Genomic DNA, 20,127 nt, shown 5'->3' with positions numbered 1-20,127 from the left:
GGCTGCTGTAACTGACAATACTGAGCTTGATCAATTTTCAGGCGGGATAGAATTTCCTCCCCTCTCAGAAGAGCAAAAGGGAACTTCGGCAGCCCCCATCTTGGTAAATGATCTTAGAAAAGACGTTAGATCCTTCTCAGGGAACACATCACCAGGCGCATATGGATTCCCTTTTGAGATCTATAGGAGATATGGGAATGTGTTACTTCCATTACTATTAGAAGTTATAAGGGGATCGAGAAAGGAGGAGGGGCTCTCATTGTCAATGTCCAAAGCTATTATTATTCTTATACTTAACCCCTTAATGACATCTAACGTACAAGTACGTTGTTGTCGTTATGTACTTAACGCCACACAACGTATAGGTACGTTGTGTTGCTGGTGCGGACTCAGAAGCTGAGCCCGCACCATCGCCAGCGGGTGTCAGCTGTATATTACAGCTGACACCCTGCTGCAAGCTAGCCTCCGATCCGGCCGATTAACCCCTCAGATGGTTTTTACTAGAAGATCAGAACCCTGCAATGCAATCGCAAGGTTCTGATGGCTGCTCTGGCATACTAGAGGCCTGACAATGGCCTTCTGTCTGCCAAGTATGAAAGCCTGTTAGGTCCCGCCAGGAGGCTTCCTGCCGCAAAAACAAGACGGCGCAGGCTCAGAAGCTAAGCCTGCAACATCAGCCGCGGGTGTCAGCTGTATGTTACAGCTGACACCCTGCTGTAATGGCAGGGAATGGAGCTATCTCCGATCCCTGCCATTAACGTCTTAGATTCCACGACCAAATGCGATCGCGGCATCTCCGTGGTTTGTTGCGGCATATCTGCAATGTGATCGTGGGGATGACGATCGTTGCTTTGGCAACCGGAGGCCTAACAATGGCCTCCTGGTCTAACACATATGGAAGCCCCATTAGCCCCCACCCGGAGGCTTGTTGTCAGTGAATAACGGACATCTCTAATGCATTGCACTACGTGGGTAGTGCAATGTATTACAGTAAAGGTCAGAGGGGCAGGCCTTCAAGTTCCCTAGTGGGCCAAACGAATAAAGTGTAAAAATAAGTTTCAAGTTAATAAAAACAAAAGCTGTTTTTTTTCCTATAATAAGATTTTTATTATAGGAAAAAAATGAAAACATTAAAAAAAGTACACATTTGGTATCACCGTTACCGTAACGACCCAAACGATAAAACTCGAATGTTCTTTTTCCCACATGGTGAACACCGCAACAAAATAAAAATAACAAACAATGCTAGAATTTTTTGGTCACCGCGCCTCTCAAAACATTGAATAAAAAGTGATCAGAAAGTCGCATGTATCCCAAATAGTACCAATAAAAGCTACAACCCGTCCAGCCATAAACAAACTCTTACATAGCTTTTTTTGACTGAAAAATAAAAAAGTTATGGCTTTCAGAATTTGGTGACACAAAAAATAAATAATTTAAAAAAAAAGTAATTTTATTGTGCAAACGCTGCAAAACATTGAAAAAAAACGATATACATATAGTATCACCTGTAATCGTATCAACCCGCAGAATAAAGTAAAATGGTCATTTATAGCCCACGGTGAACACTGTAAAAAAATATTTAAAAAAACACTGTCAGAATTGATGTTTTTTTTGTCACCTTGCTTGAGAAAAAAATTGAATAAAAAGTGATAAAAAAATTGAGTGCACCCCAAAACTGTACAAATGAAAACTACTGATCTGCAACAAATAAACCTTCACACAGCTCCGTTGGAGAAAAAAATAAAAAAGTTCTGGCTCTCCGAATATAGCGACGCTAAATGTGCAGAACGTTCCAAAAGCGGATAAGATTGGGCACCATTTATCAGTGCGACACCGGCCACATACCTATGATGCATTATTATACCCTCTTATAAAGCCCTGATGTACTCCGCACAGCTTACATATACCCCCACATTATAAACTGAAATACCAGCAATACCCCAAACAGAACAACTACCAAGCTAACTCTGCGCTCCAAAAGCCAAATGGCTTAATAAGGGGTTAAAAAGGGCAAAGATCCCATAGAAAATGGATTCAATTGACCTATCTCACTCCTTAATACAGATGCAAAAATGTATGCTAAAGTGCTGGCAATGAGACCTGGTAAAGTAATCTCAGCAATCCAGATCAACATGGGATTATCCCAAAGAGAAATGTTAACAACAATCTTGGGAGGGTGTTTGTGAATATGCAGATGAATGGACGCGGGGAGGGCCCGCTTCATCTTGTCACTGGATGCCACAAAGCTTTTGGCAGGGTGGAGTGAGCCTATTTATGGAAAATAATGGAAAGGTTCAGCCTGGGCCAGGAATTTATTGACCTAGTAAAAATGATGTATATTACACCAAGTGCAAGAGTGAGCATGAGTGGGGAACTTACAGCATACTTCAATCTGTCCAGAGGCACTCACCAGTGGTGTCCCTTTTTCTCTTCTGCTGTTTGCTATTTTTGTAGTCCTTTGCAATTGGGTTAAGGGGGAATGATATTATTGGGTCTTAAAGTTCTCGTATACGCAGATGATATACTACTATGCCCGAGCGTGTCAGAGAAATCTGCACCTAACGTTATTCAGGTGATAGAATACTTTGGTAGATACTCCAGACTTAAGATTAACTAGAGTAAATCCTTTCTCATCCCGCTTGACCAGTTTGAATTATTCTTTGGATAAGTTAAGGATACTGCAGCCCGCTAAACGTTTCAAATACTTGGGTATTAAGATTGATGGTGCTGTAAATAATTGTGTCCCTCTTAATGTAATGCCACGCTTGGCAAGAATATCGTCCAAGATTGCCATATTGACCAAAATGTCATTGTCATGAGCGGATAGGGTGGCACTTGTTAAGATCATACAACCACAAATTTTGTATGTGCTGGCGGCGAGTCAACTCTGGATAGATGACAAAATATTTAAATTGACGAACAAATATACATAATCTAATTTGGGGCAGGAAGCGGGTTAGGATAAAGAAAACATTTCTATGGAGGCCAGTAAAGAAGGGAGGATTGACTATTCCATATTTCCATGGATATTTTTTGGCATCTCAGCTCCGCTCCCTGGTCAGATGGCAGGAATATAGCGCTTTGAGGAAGATAGTGACAGATAGGGAGGGTCTAATAAACAATATATTTGAGCTGTTAGAATCAGGACAGTTAACACATGGTACTCACAAGGAATGGCCTTGTAATGGAAAACGTATTTAATACAGGGGCATTGGCCACTTTTGAGGAACTTCAGCGGACACATTATATTAGTGATTCGTATAGCTTTAAATTCTTTCAAATTCAGCACACAGTTAATAAAACAAGAAATAAAGAAGTATTTGTGGTGGAAAGTCACAATTTTGAATTGCACAGTAGACCTGGAAGAAAGTAAGATTAATAATAGGCTAAGGATTTACTTCATTTAGCTAGAGTTCTCATTGCCAGGAAGTGGGGGGCAGAACTACCTCCCTCAGTTGCAGAATGGAGGAACCTCACGTACAAAACAAGAAAATATGAGTGGCGGCTGCTCTGGGAGGTGGGAGGAGATTTAGTATACTGAGTGAGTCTAATATTCGGTAGCATCAACTGTGGTGAGAGGCGGGTTGAGGTTAAAGGAAGAAAGCCTCGGTTAACCTTCGGTAACATAGTGATATGGCTTACTAGATGATGGGTTAGGAGCTGGGTGCTTTAGGGTCTATCCAACAGGGGATGCTGACATAGGTAAATATGGTACTATGGAATCTTGGGGTCAATATTGTATTATTGTGGATTTAATGTTTTTTATTGAAATGTTTTTTCTACTCCATAGATTTGTCAAAATATTTCTTCAATTGCAATAAGCAAGAAAAAAATAAATTAAAAAATAAACAAACAAATATATAAAGTGTACTATGTATTAAAATTTCCCTCACAGCAGTAACTTGCAACATGCTTAAGAAAATAGGGTTTACAACATATGGGGAACGATACCTCCATTCTGTCCATTTACTACAACTCCTAGTCATACTAAATATAGGAAAAAGGTGACCAAATGTTACGTTTCCATAGTAACTACTATCCGATGATATCTTAAGCTTGCATGGGTGCTTCTCGCCTTATTTGTGGCCTGAGGCAAAAAGTTGAATGATCCCTATACCCAAATAGATGGGAAATGTAAACCGATAGTATGTATCTGTAAAAAGCTGCCCAACTACAAACAGAGAATAATGTTACCTAAGGCAAACATCTTATCTTGCTTCATGGATGGTTTATGCTGGTGTTGTCTTTTTAATCTCAGACCATAACATACACTGAATCAGTTATAGCATTAAACCACTGACAGGTGATGTTAATAACATTTCATTATCTTAAGATGATACCTGTCAAGGGGTGGGATATATTAGGCAGCAAGTGAACAGTCGGTTATTGAAGTTGATGTGCTGGAAGCAGGAAAAATAGGCAAGTGTAAGGACCTGAGCATCTTTGACAAGAGCCAAATTGTGACAACTAGATGACTGCGTCAGAGCATCTTCAAAACGGCAGGTCTTGTGGGGTATTTCCAGTACACAGTGGTTAGTACCTACCAAAAGTGGTTCAAGGAGGGACAACCGGTGACAAGGTCATGGGCGACCAAGGCTCAAGTGCCAAGGCGAAGTGCCAAGTGCCAAGGGTGACCAAGGCTCCAAGGGATAAAAAACTAGCTTGTCTGGTCCCATCCCACAGAATAACTACTGCAACACATGTTACTGAAAAAGTTAATGTTGGCTATGATAGAAAGATGTGAGAACACACAGTGCATAAAAAATAGCAACAGACTGGTGAGAGTGCCCTTGCTGATCCCTCTCCACTACCGAAAGCATACAATGGATATGTGAGCATCAGAACTGGAAAATGGAGCAATGGAAGAAGGTGGCCTGGTCTGATATATCACATTTTCTTTTAAATGATTTTTGGTGTGGATTCCACACTGAAACCATGTAAGAGAAAAATGAGATTTTCCAAATTCTCATTCCCATGAAGAGGAAAAAATCTGCACAGATATTTGGACATGCTGCAAAAATTGAAATCCGCAACATGCCTATTATGTGGATTATTTTCACGCTAGATTTTACCCATTGCAATGAAAAGTGGTAAATCTTACCCTGTGGCCTTGTACATAATCATAACGTACTCTAGTTAAAGAAATTGTGTGCAATTCCTCGACCTATTGGTCATCTTGTCAGTTATGAAATAACATCTGGTTGCCCAGAGATATTGATTTTTTTAGGGGCAAACACACAGAATTTGGTACTTTGGTGAAAGAAAGTAGAATAAAATGTACCTGTGGGGAACAATCTGATCTGTCTGTGTTATCTCAACAGTACCATTTTTAAAGGTTGGTTGAGAAGATAGATGTTTTATTTTCGTTTAACTTTATTTATCTGTAATTTAATAATCTAATTGTTATATACTAAACACTGTATTATAAACTACCAAGTTACTACAGTATATAATTCACCATAATTGTTAGTAAATATAAACCCAATAATACCAGGGCTCTTGCATAAGATTAATCTTACTCATTTAATCATACTCTGTAGAAGTCAATATTTGTGTAAATGTCGAAGAAACAAAATTACATTATAGACTAAGCCAGTGGGCATCAGTGTACCACAGAAAGTAAGTGAAACTATTGCTCACATCAAATAAATCACCAATATCCTGCAAACAATTTGCTTTAGTAACTGACTTTGCCCAGAGTTACATGAAACAAAACACCAAGGAGCTCAGACTGATCATTTCAATACAATAATATCAAGTTCTTGTTTGCTTTAATATTTTTCCAAACTATGGCAAGAAATATTGCAAGATTATTCTTTTTGTCTGTTTCATTTTCTGCTTCTTTGATTTTCTATTTTTTCTGAATTATGTTTGATTGTCTGTATTTCTTGTTCTTGTTTGGCTGCTGTGATATCCGCAACTTATTAAAGCTGAACTGCGATCCTAATTTGGTTTTGATTTTTCAGATCACTGAGTAGAGCACAGTTGACTTTTAACGTTTTATAAAGTTTGTAATAAGCTTTTTTGGGAGCATCTGTCTGATGCATGAAAAAATAAATGCTATATTTTTTATCTTAATAAATCATCTAAAACATACAGCTTGATAAAGTTTGAAAAAAAAACAGCTACCTATTGCTGTGACCTTGGAAAGACATCCATGTCAAAATAATATTCTGCTGTTGTTGTAAAGGGGTTGTTCTTTGTGGGGAACCCTTCAGACATGTGTTCAGATCCCCCGCAGTGCTACTATAGGATAAATGAAGTGTTACATAGCCTCCATTAAATTAAATGGGCAATAATGACTAAATGGGGTTTCCCACCAAGAACATTTATCACCCATCCACTGGATAGGTTATAAATGTATGATCGGTCGGGGCCCTACCACTTGGACTCTTACCGATCACTAGAAATGGGTTTCTGATCCCTGTTCATCCAGGAGGATTTTAAATATAGTGGCGGTCTTGCATGTTCACTGCCGCTGCATTCAATTTCTCTGGGGCCTATGGAGACTGCGGAGTACAGAGTGATAGTGCAGTAAGGAAGAGTGGTAGGGGACCCCACTGATATACATATATGACCATTTTTTGTGGATAGGTGATTAATGTGCTTAGTGGGAAAACCCCTTTAACTGTAATGCATGAACGTGCTAAGCTCTCTTTGTAGCCATTCTCTAATGTGGCTAATAAGGGAGGTCCCTCTATTAGCCTAGAATTCCATAATGGTTTTTTTGAAAATTGGATTTCTGAACCAGACAAGCCTTTTCATATTTTATTATAACTTTATAAACTTTTTTCAGTTTAGATATAATATTTTAAATATAAATTACAGCATTTGGCCTCCAGATACAAGTTTTTTTTCCTATTTTAAAAGTAAATTGATCTTCCTTCCATTGTGATACATTGGACCAGTGCATTTGATATAGTTGTGGTTCTCTTTTAGCAAATTGATTCTTCCATTTTTATTTTATGGGCTGGTAAATGAGTAATTTAATTGATCATTTAGACTTTAGATCTGGCTGAGATGACCCAATATTCCTATTCACAGGCCAAACATTTCGGCTAAGCAGGAGGATATCCACCCATTAGTGCCTTAGGAAACCTCATCCACTGAGCCGTTTAACATACCTTTACGACCACCTGGACCTTTCTTATGGCAACTCTGGGCCAACCACCTCTGTTTATGCTCTATTTAGAAGCAAATTCTGCAACAGAGACCAAGCATCTTTCTGTTCACTCTTAAAACCTCAATGAGTTCTCGTTATTAGAAATCAAAATACAAATTGTTATTTTTTTGTTACTGTGTCCCCATGAAACTATTTCCAGCAGCCCCTGCTACCAGTTGGAAGGTTATTTCCTACAAGTTTTTATCCTGTAAAACTCTTACTCCAATTCTCCATTATTACGTGAATTCCCTATCGATCTACAAGAAGACCATACGCTGCTACTTTGGAAGCAACGGGAATTGCCATTGGTAGTAATTAATGTTTTTTTTTTAAAGAGCCACAATATCAGATAAATGGAAGAATTTACTTCCTTCATTAAGAGAACTCCCTCTCCTTCAGTGGAACCAGGTTCTTCGATCTGGTTCCACTGGGTGGATTTCCAGAACACTGCGAAATATCATGAGTCTCTCAGATGGTCTCCAATTTTTATTCTCTTGATATCCTCATCTTTCTTCTTTGTCTTCTACTAATGGCCAAAAATCTGCAGCGGACCCGTTTCTCCATTGCCTTCCACAGCTTTATGGTTGGGTTCGTTTGCACGTTGCAGACAATTCCGCTGCGGAGCATAGGCTGCGGAGCATAGGCTGCGGTGCGGAATTTGGTGTCCGCAGCATACAATGGTTGTTGCGGACGTGTGGCGGACTGTTTGCGTACTCATTGCGGAATTTCTCCAGTCTGGTTTCCCAGGATGACGTTTCAGTCTAAGTGATGGCTGCAGCCAATCACAGGCTGCAGCGGTCACATGGACTGCCGCTTCATCCAGGGAGGTCGGGCTGGATGCCAAAAAAGGGACGCGTCACCAAGACAACGACCGGTAAGTATGAAATTTGTTTACTTTCACTAGGGAAAGTGCTGTCCCTTCTCTCTATCCTGCACTGATAGAGAGAAGAGATGTACTTTCACCTCAATACGCAGCGGCTAGTCCGCATCAATTTATTGCCCATTTTGGGCAGATCCGCAACAGAATCTGCAACTCAGATTCTGTGCGGCATTGATGCGGACAGTTGCGGAAGAATTCTGCCACGTCTGGGCATGCCCTAAAGGATCTAAGAGCACTACAAAGTTTTCATTTTTCACTAGAGACATGCAATTACATACCCTAATAGTTTATAGGAGAAGGGATTGTCTAAAACAGGCAACCTCTTTAAGTCAACAAGTTGTAAAAGTATACATTTAATAGAGAACTTTATAATAAAAATTATGCTTGCATTCTCTCTACTTTTGAATATTGGTGACAGGTTCCAGAAGTATCTCTCAAGTGGATACTTTGTCAACAGAATTGTATTAGATGGTTTGTGCAATTACTCTATAAGAATGAGTTTTTCTAAAGATCAATCACCTTACATTGTGCTGCATAATTTTTGTACTTTTTTGTGCAGCTCATAATTATATTTGCCTGTCAACCTAAAAGTAATGAGCCGTTAATGAAGTACTTTTTTTTGTCATTATTGCATTAGTAAAAATCACAGAACACGTAACTATATGAAGGCATTACTCGTGTCACCATAATCTTAAGAACTATCCAATCCTGAATAATAGTTATCATCTGCATAATTTGTTTTATTATCCTTAACGACCTTCCAATTCTTCTTCTCGTCCCAGTAGTTTCTTCAAGATACTCATCTAACATTTGATTTAATTAATAATTTTAGAACACTTTGGTTATGGCATAATGCAATGACCTTCCTGACAGAGCCTCATTTTTCAAATCTCACCTGTTTCACTTTAAGTGGTAATAACTCCGGAATACTTGTACCTATCCAAGCGATTCTGAGACTGTTTTCTCGTGGCTTATTGGACTTTATGTTACTGGCAAAATTTGCCCTATATATTCAGTATTAAATTGTGGAAAACACCAAAATTTTGCGAAAAATTGCAAAAATTTGCATTTTTCTCAATTTAAATGTATCTGCTTGTAAGACAGGCAGTTATACCACACAAAAATGTTGCTAATTAACATCCCCCATATGTCTACTTTAGTTTGGCATTGTTATTTGAACATCCTTTTATTTTTCTAGGATGTTACAAGGCTTAGAACTTTAGCAGCAATTTCTCATTTTCAAGAAAATTTCAAAAGGTTATTTTTACAGGGGCCAGTTCAGTTCCGAAGTGGCTTTGAGGTCCTTAGATATTAGAAACCCCCAATAAGTCACCCCATTTTAAAAACTTCACCCCTCAAAGTATTCAAAACAGCATTTAGAAAGTTTCTTAACTCTTTAGACATTTCGCAGGAATTAAGGCAAAGTAGAGGTGAAATTTACAAAGTTCATTATTTTTTTCCAGAAATTCATTTTGAATCCATTTTTTTTGTACCACAGAAGGTTTTACCAGAGAAACACAACTCAATATTTATTGCCCAGATTCTGCAGTTTTAGGAAATATCCCACCTATGGCTCTATTGTGCTACTGGACTGAAACACAGGCACCGAAGCAAAGTAGCACCTAGTGGATTTTGGGCCTCCTTTTTATTAGAATATATTTTAGGCACCATGTCAGCTTTGAAGAGTAATAAAACAGTGGAAACCCCCCAAATGTGACCCCACTTTGGAAACTACACCCCTCGAGGAATTTATTTAGGGGTGTAGCAAGCAGTTTGACTTGCCAGTTTTTTTGCAGAAATTTTTGGAAATAGTCTGTGAAAATGAAAATCGAATTTTTTTCAAATAAAATGTAGGTTTAGCTAATTTTTTTTTTATTTCCACAAGGACTAATGGAGATAAAGCACCAGAACATTTGTAAAGAATTTTCTCCCGACTAAAACAGTACCCCACATGTGGTAATAAACGGCTGTTTGGACACACGGCGAGGCTGAGAAGGGAAAGAGCGCCATTTGGCTTTTGGATCTCAAATTTAGCAGGAATGGTTTGCGGAGGCCATGTCACATTTGCAAAGCCCCTGAGGGGACAAAACAGTGGAAACCCCCCACAAGTGACCCCATTTTGGAAACTACACCCCTTGAGGAAATTATCTAGGGGTATAGTGAGGATTTTGACCCCACATGTTTTTTACAACTATTTTTTTTTCATTTCCACAAGGACTGAAGGAGAAAAAACACCACAACATTTGTAAAGCAATTTCTCCCGAGTAAAACAATACCCACATGTGGTCATAAACAGCTGTATGGACACACGGTAGGGCTCAGAATGGAAGGAGCACCATTTGGATTTTGGAATGGTTTCTGGGCGCCATGTCACAATTGCTGAGCCCCTGTAGTACCAGTACAGTGGAAACACCCCAAAAGTGACTCCATTTGGTAAACTGCACACCCTGAGGAATCATCTAGGGGTATAGTGAAAATTTTGAGGCAAAAGTTTTTTGCTGAATTAATTAGAATTAAGCCATGAAATTGAAAAATATATTTTATTCCAATAAGAGGTAGTTTTAGATCAACATTTTTTCATTTTTACAAGGAATAGAGAAAAAAAGCACCCCAACATTTGTAAAGCAATTTCTCCCGAGTACAGTAACACCCCATATGTGGTTATAATCAGCTGTTTACATATATGGGAGCATTCAGAATAAAAGGAGCGGTATTTATCTTATGGAGCGTAGGTTTTGCTGGAATGGTTTGCGGACGCCATGTTGCATTTGCAAAATCCCTGATGTACCCAAAAAAAAGTGACCCCGTTTTAGAAACTACACTCCTAAAGGCATTTATCAAGGGGTGTAGTGAGAATTTAGACTCCACAGGTATTTTGCAGAAATTAATACGCAGTGGATGGTGCAAAGTGAAAATTGCAATTTTTCCACTGATCTGCCCATTCACCGAACGATATGTTGTGCCCTTGGAGAATCTTACCCCATAAATTGTTATGCGGGTTCTCCCGGGTATGGTAATGCCTTACTTGTGGACATAAATTGCTGTTTGGGCACACTGTAGGGCTAAGAAGGGAAGGACCGCCATTTTGAGCATGGATTTTGCTTGGTAGTTTTGTTTGAGTTTTGCTGGTATTTCAGTTTATAATGTGGGGGTATATGTAATATGTGTGGAGTACATCATGGCATAATAAGAGGGTATAATAATGGGGTAAATAATACAATTATCCATAGATGTGTGTTACTCTGTGAAGCGATCCATTATGCGCGGGCCGGTGTCACACTGATAAACAGTTTTCTTTCTTATCCCCCTTTTGTAACACTCTGCACCTTTTGGGGATTTTTTCTCCTTCGTAGTTTGGGAAATTTTGTTGGTAAAGTTGCACTGGTATAATACGGGCGCCATTTCTTCCAGCGGATGTGCTATGTCCCTTCCCTTTCCTAGTTCCTCAATACTAGGGCCCTGAAACTGAAGGAATGTTCCTCTCCAGCCTGTGCATTGAGATGTTTTTTCATCACAGCATTACTAGTGCCATAACTTTTTTATTTTTCAGTTGATTGAGCGGTGTGCGGACTTTTTGCGAGACGGGCTGTAGATTTTATTCTTTTTTTGGTAAAGGACATTACCAAAAACAAGCAATTCTGGAATAGTTTTTTTATTGTTTTTTTTTTTCGGCATCCACAGTTCGCCATAAATTACATGTTAACTTTATTCAACGGGTCGATATGATTATGGCAATACCAAATTTATATAGTTTATTTTATGTATTGCAGCTTTTGCACAATAAAATCACTTTTTTTATAAAATCATTTGTTTTCTGTGTCGCCATATTCTAAGACCCATAACTTTTTTTATTTTTGCGTGGACAAAGCTGTGTAAGGGATTATTTTTTGCGGGACGGATTGTCATTTTTATTGGTACTATTTTGGAGTAAATGTGACTTTTTGATCATTTTTTATAGCTTTTTTTGGGAGGAGATGTGACCTAAAAACAAAGATTCTGGCGTTGTTTTTCATGGTTTTTTTTTTTTACGGCGTTCACTGTGTGGGATAATTTACATGATAGTTTTGTAGTTTGGGTCATTACGGACGTGGCGATACCAATTATGTATAGTTTTTTTAAAATTTTACGTTTTTTCCCATAATAAAAGACTTACTATGGGAAATAAAGGCAGTTTAGCTTTTTTTTTTTACCTGAAACTTCTGTGTTTTTATTGTTTTACGACATTTTTATTAACTGTTTTTTACTTTTTTGACTTGTCCCACTAGGGCACTTGAGGGCTTGATGCCCCAATCGCTACTCTAATACACTGCACTTCATATGTAGTACAGTGTATTAGCGCTGTCAGTCATTCACTGACAGCAAGCCTATGAGGACTCGCCGCAGGCGGATCCTCATCGGCTCCCGTACAAGGCAGACTCGGACGCCATTATTTGGCCTCTAATTGCCATAGCAGCCCAGCGATTGCATTCCTGGGTTGCCGGTCGGGTTAAAACCCATCAGATGCTGCGCTCTATTGAGTGCAGCATCTGAGGGGTTAATCAGCCGGATCGGAGAATAGCTTCGGTCCTGACAGTTACAGGAAGGTGCCAGCTGTATAATACAGCTGTCACCCCGCGGTGATGGTGCCGGCTCTGCTTCTGAGTCCGCACCATCACTGCGACGTCACGGTACTGCGGTTTGCGGAAACAGCTTCCCGACAGTGCCGTATATATACGGCGGATGTCGGGAAGGGGTTAAAGGATGACTAGTAAAGAAACAAGTACAATATGCAAGGAAAATAATAAAGTTAATAAGAACATATATTTCCTTGACATTCCAAGTAGTTTTAACACATTCATATATTGCTTCTGGGTATATTGCTATATATATTGCTTTAGGAAAGTATTCTAGAGTTTATTATTTGATGCAGACAGTAAGACATTTTCAAATTGAACATTTGACGTTTGTTCTAGGACATTCAATTACCGAATCATCAATCAAGTAGTTAATTTGTTCTTTATAAACTATTCTCAAAAGTTCCTGAGCTACTCTTAGTAGATGCAGAAGAGGCCTCAAGTCCCATAAATAGATTTTACAAAGGATTTGGTCTAACATTGCCTAGAATCTAAATCTACATTAAGGTGGAGAGGAATAAACATGTCACCATTATTCTTTTTGCAAGGTTAAGTTATGGGCCAAATGGCAGTATCCTAAAAGATTATACCCCTACAGCTTTAGTTTCAAGGGAGACTGTGGTAATTTAGCAAAGAAAACTGTGCAGAATGATAATAAATTCCAATTCCGACTTTCTAGTTCTAGTTTTTCCCATTGTTGTGATATCAGTCACACAACAACATTTAGATATTTGGGAAATGCAGAATGGGTGGAATCACTTAATATATTTTCATATCAACAAATTAGCATTCATGAATGAAAAATAGTGCACATCATAAATAGAGAATATTTTTAAACGATTTTCAGAAATATACATGTTGCAATGTATGCATTTAATTTACCACGTACAAACCCGACAGGCTGACTCATTGTCCAAAGGGGAATAAACACTAAACATTTCTATACCATGGTATCTGGCAATGTAGCATACGGACCAAAATTAAAACTATGATTCATACTTTATGGGACATAACATTAAATCGCAACCCAATGTTATTTATCTCTCATAATTATAAAGATGAGGAAAAAGAGAACAATAATCATAGAAAGATTTACCCAACTTAGTCCACACAATATGCCTAGTAGCCAAGAGGTGCCTGATTCACTATTGGCTAGAACTCCCAATGCCCACGACCCAGACATTGATAGACCAAATAAAGAGCTTTCTTAACATAGAGCACAAAGAGACAGAAAGAAACAAAGAAAGAAAGATTAACCATTCACTTCTTTAAAAAATCAAATGTATTAATTACTAAATTTTACAATACAGGGGAGATCAAGCAGCTCACAACACCCCTCACACTCAGACTGGTAAATCTTAGAAAACCGAAAGGGAAACTGGGAACTTTAAGGACACCTTTGTTATGAACAGCAGGTCTATTCCTGCATGCTCGTCATCTCCTAGTTATTGAGCAGTAGCTGGGGCAGTTGCTAAGTGATGCAGAGCTGAATCATCGATTTAGATGTCAGTTAGAGGAGTCAATGTGGCTCTATTACGGGAAAGACCAACCTGATTGGTCTTCCTTTCCTTAAGAATCTCTGGCCCTACATACGGGTGTCAGCTATAGCACTTACGTGTGTGTTTGCCATGTGAGGATCATGTTCCAGTCTAGTGTTGTGTTTTTCCAGCTCTGCCTGAGTATTTTCTCAGTCCGTGTTTGCTTGTGATTAGTCCTGTTAGTCTGCTAGTTTTAACCTAATTTGTTGTGTTCTTTTCTGCTTTCCTAGTTCCCCCGAGTTTACGATTTGTTGCTGTTTTTATTGCCCCTGGTTCCTAGTATTTTCATGTGGGCTGTGTTAGGGACAGTGTCTGCAGATTAGGGACTCCATTAGGGTCAGTGTTTGGAACAGTAATTGTTACTGGTGTGGTCTAAGGGTCAGTGTTCAGTGACAGGCATAGGGATAGGTATAGGTAGTTAGGGTTAACTTGTTATCATCTATCATCATCTGTTTGGTTTCCATGAATTGTTTTTTATCATTACCCATCATCCGTTTGTCCCCATCATCCGTCTGACATCTTTGTCTTGTTCTATTCCTTTCTTTAATCGGTGAGTCCTTGTTTCTTGTATTTTTGTTGTCTTTCAGTATTGTGATACAATGCTCCATAAACCTCTTTCCTTCAACTCTCCCTTCGTTTCACAAATATCTTTTGTCATAATATTTCTAGCTTTTTTTTATACATGATACTGGAATCTGAAACAGAAGAAATATGATACCTCATTTTTTTCTTTGTTCTTTGTTTTTGTGTGGCTCTGTTGTCCATGTAATATGTCTATGATTTTCTATACAAAATTAAATAAAAACATATTTAAAAAAAATATATTTTGTCTGTCCTCAAAAGTATGATGGCAACCAAAGAGGGAAAATTTAGATGAGAAAAGTAAGCACAGATTAATTAGGTTTAGATAAGTTCACATATACTCTATATATGAAGACAAAATATTACAAAATTTGAATTAAGTATAAAGTTCCCAAGATGGGATTGCCTGAAACTTGTAATGCTGGTCAACTTTTAGCCACCATTGAGGCTTACTTTTAGTTGCTGCAGAAATAAGGTGTTTGGGGAGAGCTCTACGATGTGTAGAGGATGGAAGGGAAAAGTGTTAATAGTACACACCATTTTTTTTTTTTTAATTAATAGTCTATATGTATCCCAAAATGGTTCCATTAAAAACTTTGAATACTACTACAGAAAAATAAGAGTTATGACTCTTGGTATGCATGAAATGTGCACAAAAGTAAAACAAAAAAAATATATACATATTTGATATTGCCGTAATCATAATGAACCACAGAATAATGGTAACTGCATAATTATACCACATTAGTATAGCCTTGGTCTTCCCTGATTGGCCCAAGCTGTGGAGTAAGCTCAATTCTACTCCGATATGGCGAACAAAGGTCCCACCAGTGATTGTGTAAATCTTCCTCCTCTGATGAAGCATTGTACATTGTCGGAGCATAATCGTATGAGCTTGGGCACCGTCACACATCAGCGTTGCTGGAATAGCCTGGACACAGCAGTGGGCCACATGGGGCATTCCTAAACCTAGATACATTTTCCCGTTTTATTTTTTATATTATTTTAAAACTTACCATTTTGCTGCACAAGGGATCCTGGACCTCCGCATCTGATATTGTATCTGGTCTATTAGACAGGACAAGATCTATCAGAGCATCTCTTCTGATTGGTTAATCTACAAACTGAGCGAAATAATTGTCTTGAATTGTGGATAAAAAACAATTACAACTTTTAGCACATCCAGCAACCACTACGTATGCCCCAATTCATCTCAGGATAGTTAAAATCCGCCATAATTAGGACTCCATTATTAATTTCTGTTGGTGGCTTATAGCAAACTTTAATCAGTAGTTTACCATTATTCCCGTTCCAGGGAATAAAGACGCCATAACACGACAGACTCCCTTAATATCTTCATTGCGCACTGAGCTTAAGCTGGATTTTACAAACAGACAACCCACTCCCATTTTTTATATTTTCTATACTTTTTAAACATTGTGTAGCCCTCCACATTTGTTACTCAGTCATGGCTCTCATCCAGCCAGGTTTTTCTAATGCCCACAACATCAAAACTCTTGCAAGACTTCTTGCACATGCCAGCATACATTTAATATCATCAACGTCTTTATTTTATCTAGGTCCAAATTTATTCCTAGTCATTACCCTATACTTGCCTTGCTAACTCCACTAAATCCCCATTAACCCTTGCTGTATCACCCTCTCTATCTACTCTTTCTAACACATTTTGGTATCACCACCCTCCCACACCCAGATCCTAGTTTAAAAGTTCCTCCAGCCGTCTAACAATTTTTTCCTCCAGCACCACACACCCTCCCCATTTAGATGCAACCCATTCCTACCATAGAGCCTGTAGCCAACATAGAAGTCAACCCAGTTATCCATGAACCCAAACCCTTTCTTCATACACCAATTTCTAATTCGCTTATTTACCCCCCTTAGCTCCTGCTGTCCTTCTAGTGACGCTTTTGGCACTGGTAGTATTTCTGAAAACACTACCTTGGCAGTCCTGAACTTTACATTATCTCCTAGCACTCTGAAATAATTTTTAAGGGATTTTCATCTACCACGAATAATACACTGGTTGGCATTCACAGTCTTACCGACAGATGACTCTATCTGTCCGCTGAATAATAGAATCCCCTACCACTAGCATTTGTCTGAACTCCTATTCCCATCCTTCCTACATCAGTCATTGTCGTGGTTGCTAGGAGCAATGCCTTGCTGTAGTGATTCTAGCCCTGGACTTGCATCCCTAATATCCGCTTTCTTTTAACTGTGATCCAGCTACTGATCTTTTGGTCCTAAACTTGCCCACAACTCCTCGCTGGCCCTAGCCAGTGCCTGCCCAGTGTGCTCTTAATTCGGCTCCATGTTGGCAATGCTCATCCTGGATAGGAATAAAAAGGTAATTGGTGAAATAACAACTAAAATATTAATATAGACTAAAATATAAATGTCGCTGTTTATATATTTAATATTTTTAGAATAGATTTCTAATCCTTTTTTCTAAATTTACTTTAGGGAATGGATATACTGTAATACCAAGTGTATGACTGGAAATCACTGGTACCAATTACTATGTAACTAAAGAAGTAGCTGTAAATGTCAAGAAACACGTTACACAAAAAGGTTAATTACACTATTAATGTTGCATTTTATAGACTTTTATCTCCATCCTGCATGATCAGTATTATTTGTGGATAGTTTAACTGCATAACATTTACCTCGATGTGTCAATTATTTATTTAAAACAACAAGAACAACAAGTATAGCACTTGATGTTTAGTATGCACCAACAAAGTTTGGAGGTGGAGGTGGCATGTAGAAAATCTTTACTAAATTAAAACTTTATATTATTGAAGTGTAAACATTATGAAAAGACATGCAATAGAGCTAGTGCACATTTCTGAACAGTATATAAGAGGTACATTTAATGTATTGCTTTAGTTTCATGAATTTGTTGTTTATTCTGCAAAAATATAATTTGCTCTGAGTCTTCTCGTGTCCTTACTGGATGTATAAATTATGAAAACATTTAAAACAATACATTCATAGCAAGTACCTAAAGTCGCCCTTTGTCTCCACAGCACCTTAAATCATTTCTGGATTGTCTTATTGGACTTACTTTATGATGGATGAATTACAGTAGATGGAAAGTTACTTTGCACTCTGTAGACCAGAACTCACCTAAAGACATATTGATGTTTAGGTTTTTTGAACCAGTGATCGCTTGCACTGTATACTGTAATACGAATGTATTGCAGTATATCATAATTTTGACAAGTTACTGTTAAGCGCTGCCTCTGACAGAGCTTAATAGGAGCACAAAGATGGCAGACCTGTGCCTTCATTTGGCCCCTAGGCTGCTATAACAACCAATTGCATCCCGCAATCGAGGGTCGCCCCCTTTATTTTAATGGCTATGATGCCGCAGTCGTTATTGACCATGGCAACTAAGTGGTTAAACGGGCGGATTACGCCCATTGCAGTGAGGTGTCGTCTGTATTATACAGCTGACACCCGCTAAGTATGGAGCGCACTCAGCCGTGAGCCCACTCCATACTTTCCCTTGACGGTTGCCACGTACAGTACATGTACGTGGCATGATTCTAAGGGGTTAATTTGTGTTTTTAATAAGCTACTCTTAAATTTACTTAGCAGTGCATATGAAAGTACCATAATTTGTGAGAATTCTGTGATGAAACTGTAAGTGTACCATAGGTTATCATATAAAACAAGAGAAGACAAGGGATCTGAACGGTCACAGAGCTCTTTACAGTTGTACGGTGCCAACCAGGCATAAACATAAGATGAGAAAAAATGTGTGGGGGGGGGGGGAAATCCAGGTATAAGGAGGCACTCGGCTCAATACGACTATAAACATACAAATTTATTAATTTTGGCTAAAATTTATGATCTTGCAAAAGTGACACACAAACAAACAAACATCACAAGCACGGCCGGGTAAATATAAATATAGTTCACCAAGTTAGGAAGAACAGTCTTGCTCACAAGCCGTACACAAAGGACCCAACTCGCCTCCTATATTTATATTTACCCGGCCGGGCATGTGATTGATTGTTTTTGTTTGTTTGTGTGTCACTTTTGCAAGATCATAAATTTTAGCCAAAATTAATAAACTTGTATCTTTATAGTCCTATTGAGCCGAGTGCCTCCTTATACCTGAATTCCCCCCCCCCCCCCGCACACACATTTTTTTCTTGTACCATAGGTTATACCTGTGAAATTGACTTCTACCAAAGATTTCAGTCTTATAACATTGCTCTTCATACAATTATGGATGTACCAGAATATTTAATAGTTGGCAACTGGCAATGTGGATTAAAGTAATTTTTTGTTTCTTCAATCTTACTTTCCTTCGATGAGTCATGCAAAGATACAGACATACCTGAATTCAAGGGAGTACAATTTGTTTATCAGTATATAAGATGATATGCAACTCCTCTTAAATTATTAGAAGTTTATTGAATTGAGTTTGTATTTAGTTTCCTTGAATGTTTAAAAATCTAATTTTGAAACAATGGCCGCATTTATTAAGCAGTTTATAACACTTTTTGGCACTCATCACTCTCCAAATTTGAAAAGTGATGAGAAAGTGGGTGTGGTTTAGGAGACGAAGTTTAGGTCACATTTAGTAAATAAGTGGTACAAAATGTGCCACTTTTTTTAAGAGACATTTGCTTTATATGAATTTGTTGAAAATCACTCGAATTACAATTTTTTGTGCATCCAGGGGGAAATACCTCTGTGATATGGCATCTGATGGTGCATGCCTTGACTGCTTTTTGTCAGATTCCTACAAAATCAAACAGAGAAAACCTCTAGAGGGACAGAATAGCCGGATAGAAGTCTATGGACGCTGTATTACGCATTAGTACAACTCAGAGGTTTACAAACCAGTAATACGACCCTGTGCATCAGGTTTTAAAGCCTGAACATAGTTCATACTGGAATAATTTAAATCCTTTGTCATCACCTTCAGTAAAGTTTCATAAAATTGTTATAACTACTTTGTGGCAAAGTATATAGAATCAAAGGAAATAGAGGGCATGAGATGTGCATATTTTTCTGAGCAAAAAGGCTTTTATATATTTTCTAGACATTTAGCAAATAGGTAAAATAACTTAAGTCAACAAAACTATAATCATTTCACCTTCTAATAATTTATAGGACAGGCCAGTCAAATAAATGTTCCAGTGTTTTCTGCTCGCAGCCCATATTCTGACAGTCTTCTCCACAGATGTGTGTAATGTGTTTGGCTTTATGTAAGCTAGGTGGGGGCTGATGCATGAAATTGTGTTTCTAAACAAGAACTAACTGAGGTACAAATACCATTGTCATATGTTACAGTATCATTCTAGACAA

General features: G+C 38.3%; 1 protein-coding gene across 2 annotated transcripts in view; it reads left to right on the top strand.

Annotated features, from left to right (window-relative positions):
* The window catches only part of GRID1 (glutamate ionotropic receptor delta type subunit 1), an 832,880-nt gene that overhangs the window by 405,083 nt on the left and 407,670 nt on the right, over positions 1 to 20,127 (top strand). The window lies entirely within an intron of this gene.

This window comes from Rhinoderma darwinii, chromosome 11 (assembly GCF_050947455.1).
Source record: "Rhinoderma darwinii isolate aRhiDar2 chromosome 11, aRhiDar2.hap1, whole genome shotgun sequence".
Classification (NCBI taxonomy): domain Eukaryota; kingdom Metazoa; phylum Chordata; class Amphibia; order Anura; family Rhinodermatidae; genus Rhinoderma; species Rhinoderma darwinii.
Note: the sequence above shows the minus strand (reverse complement) of the source record. Positions and strands in the feature narration are given on the sequence as shown.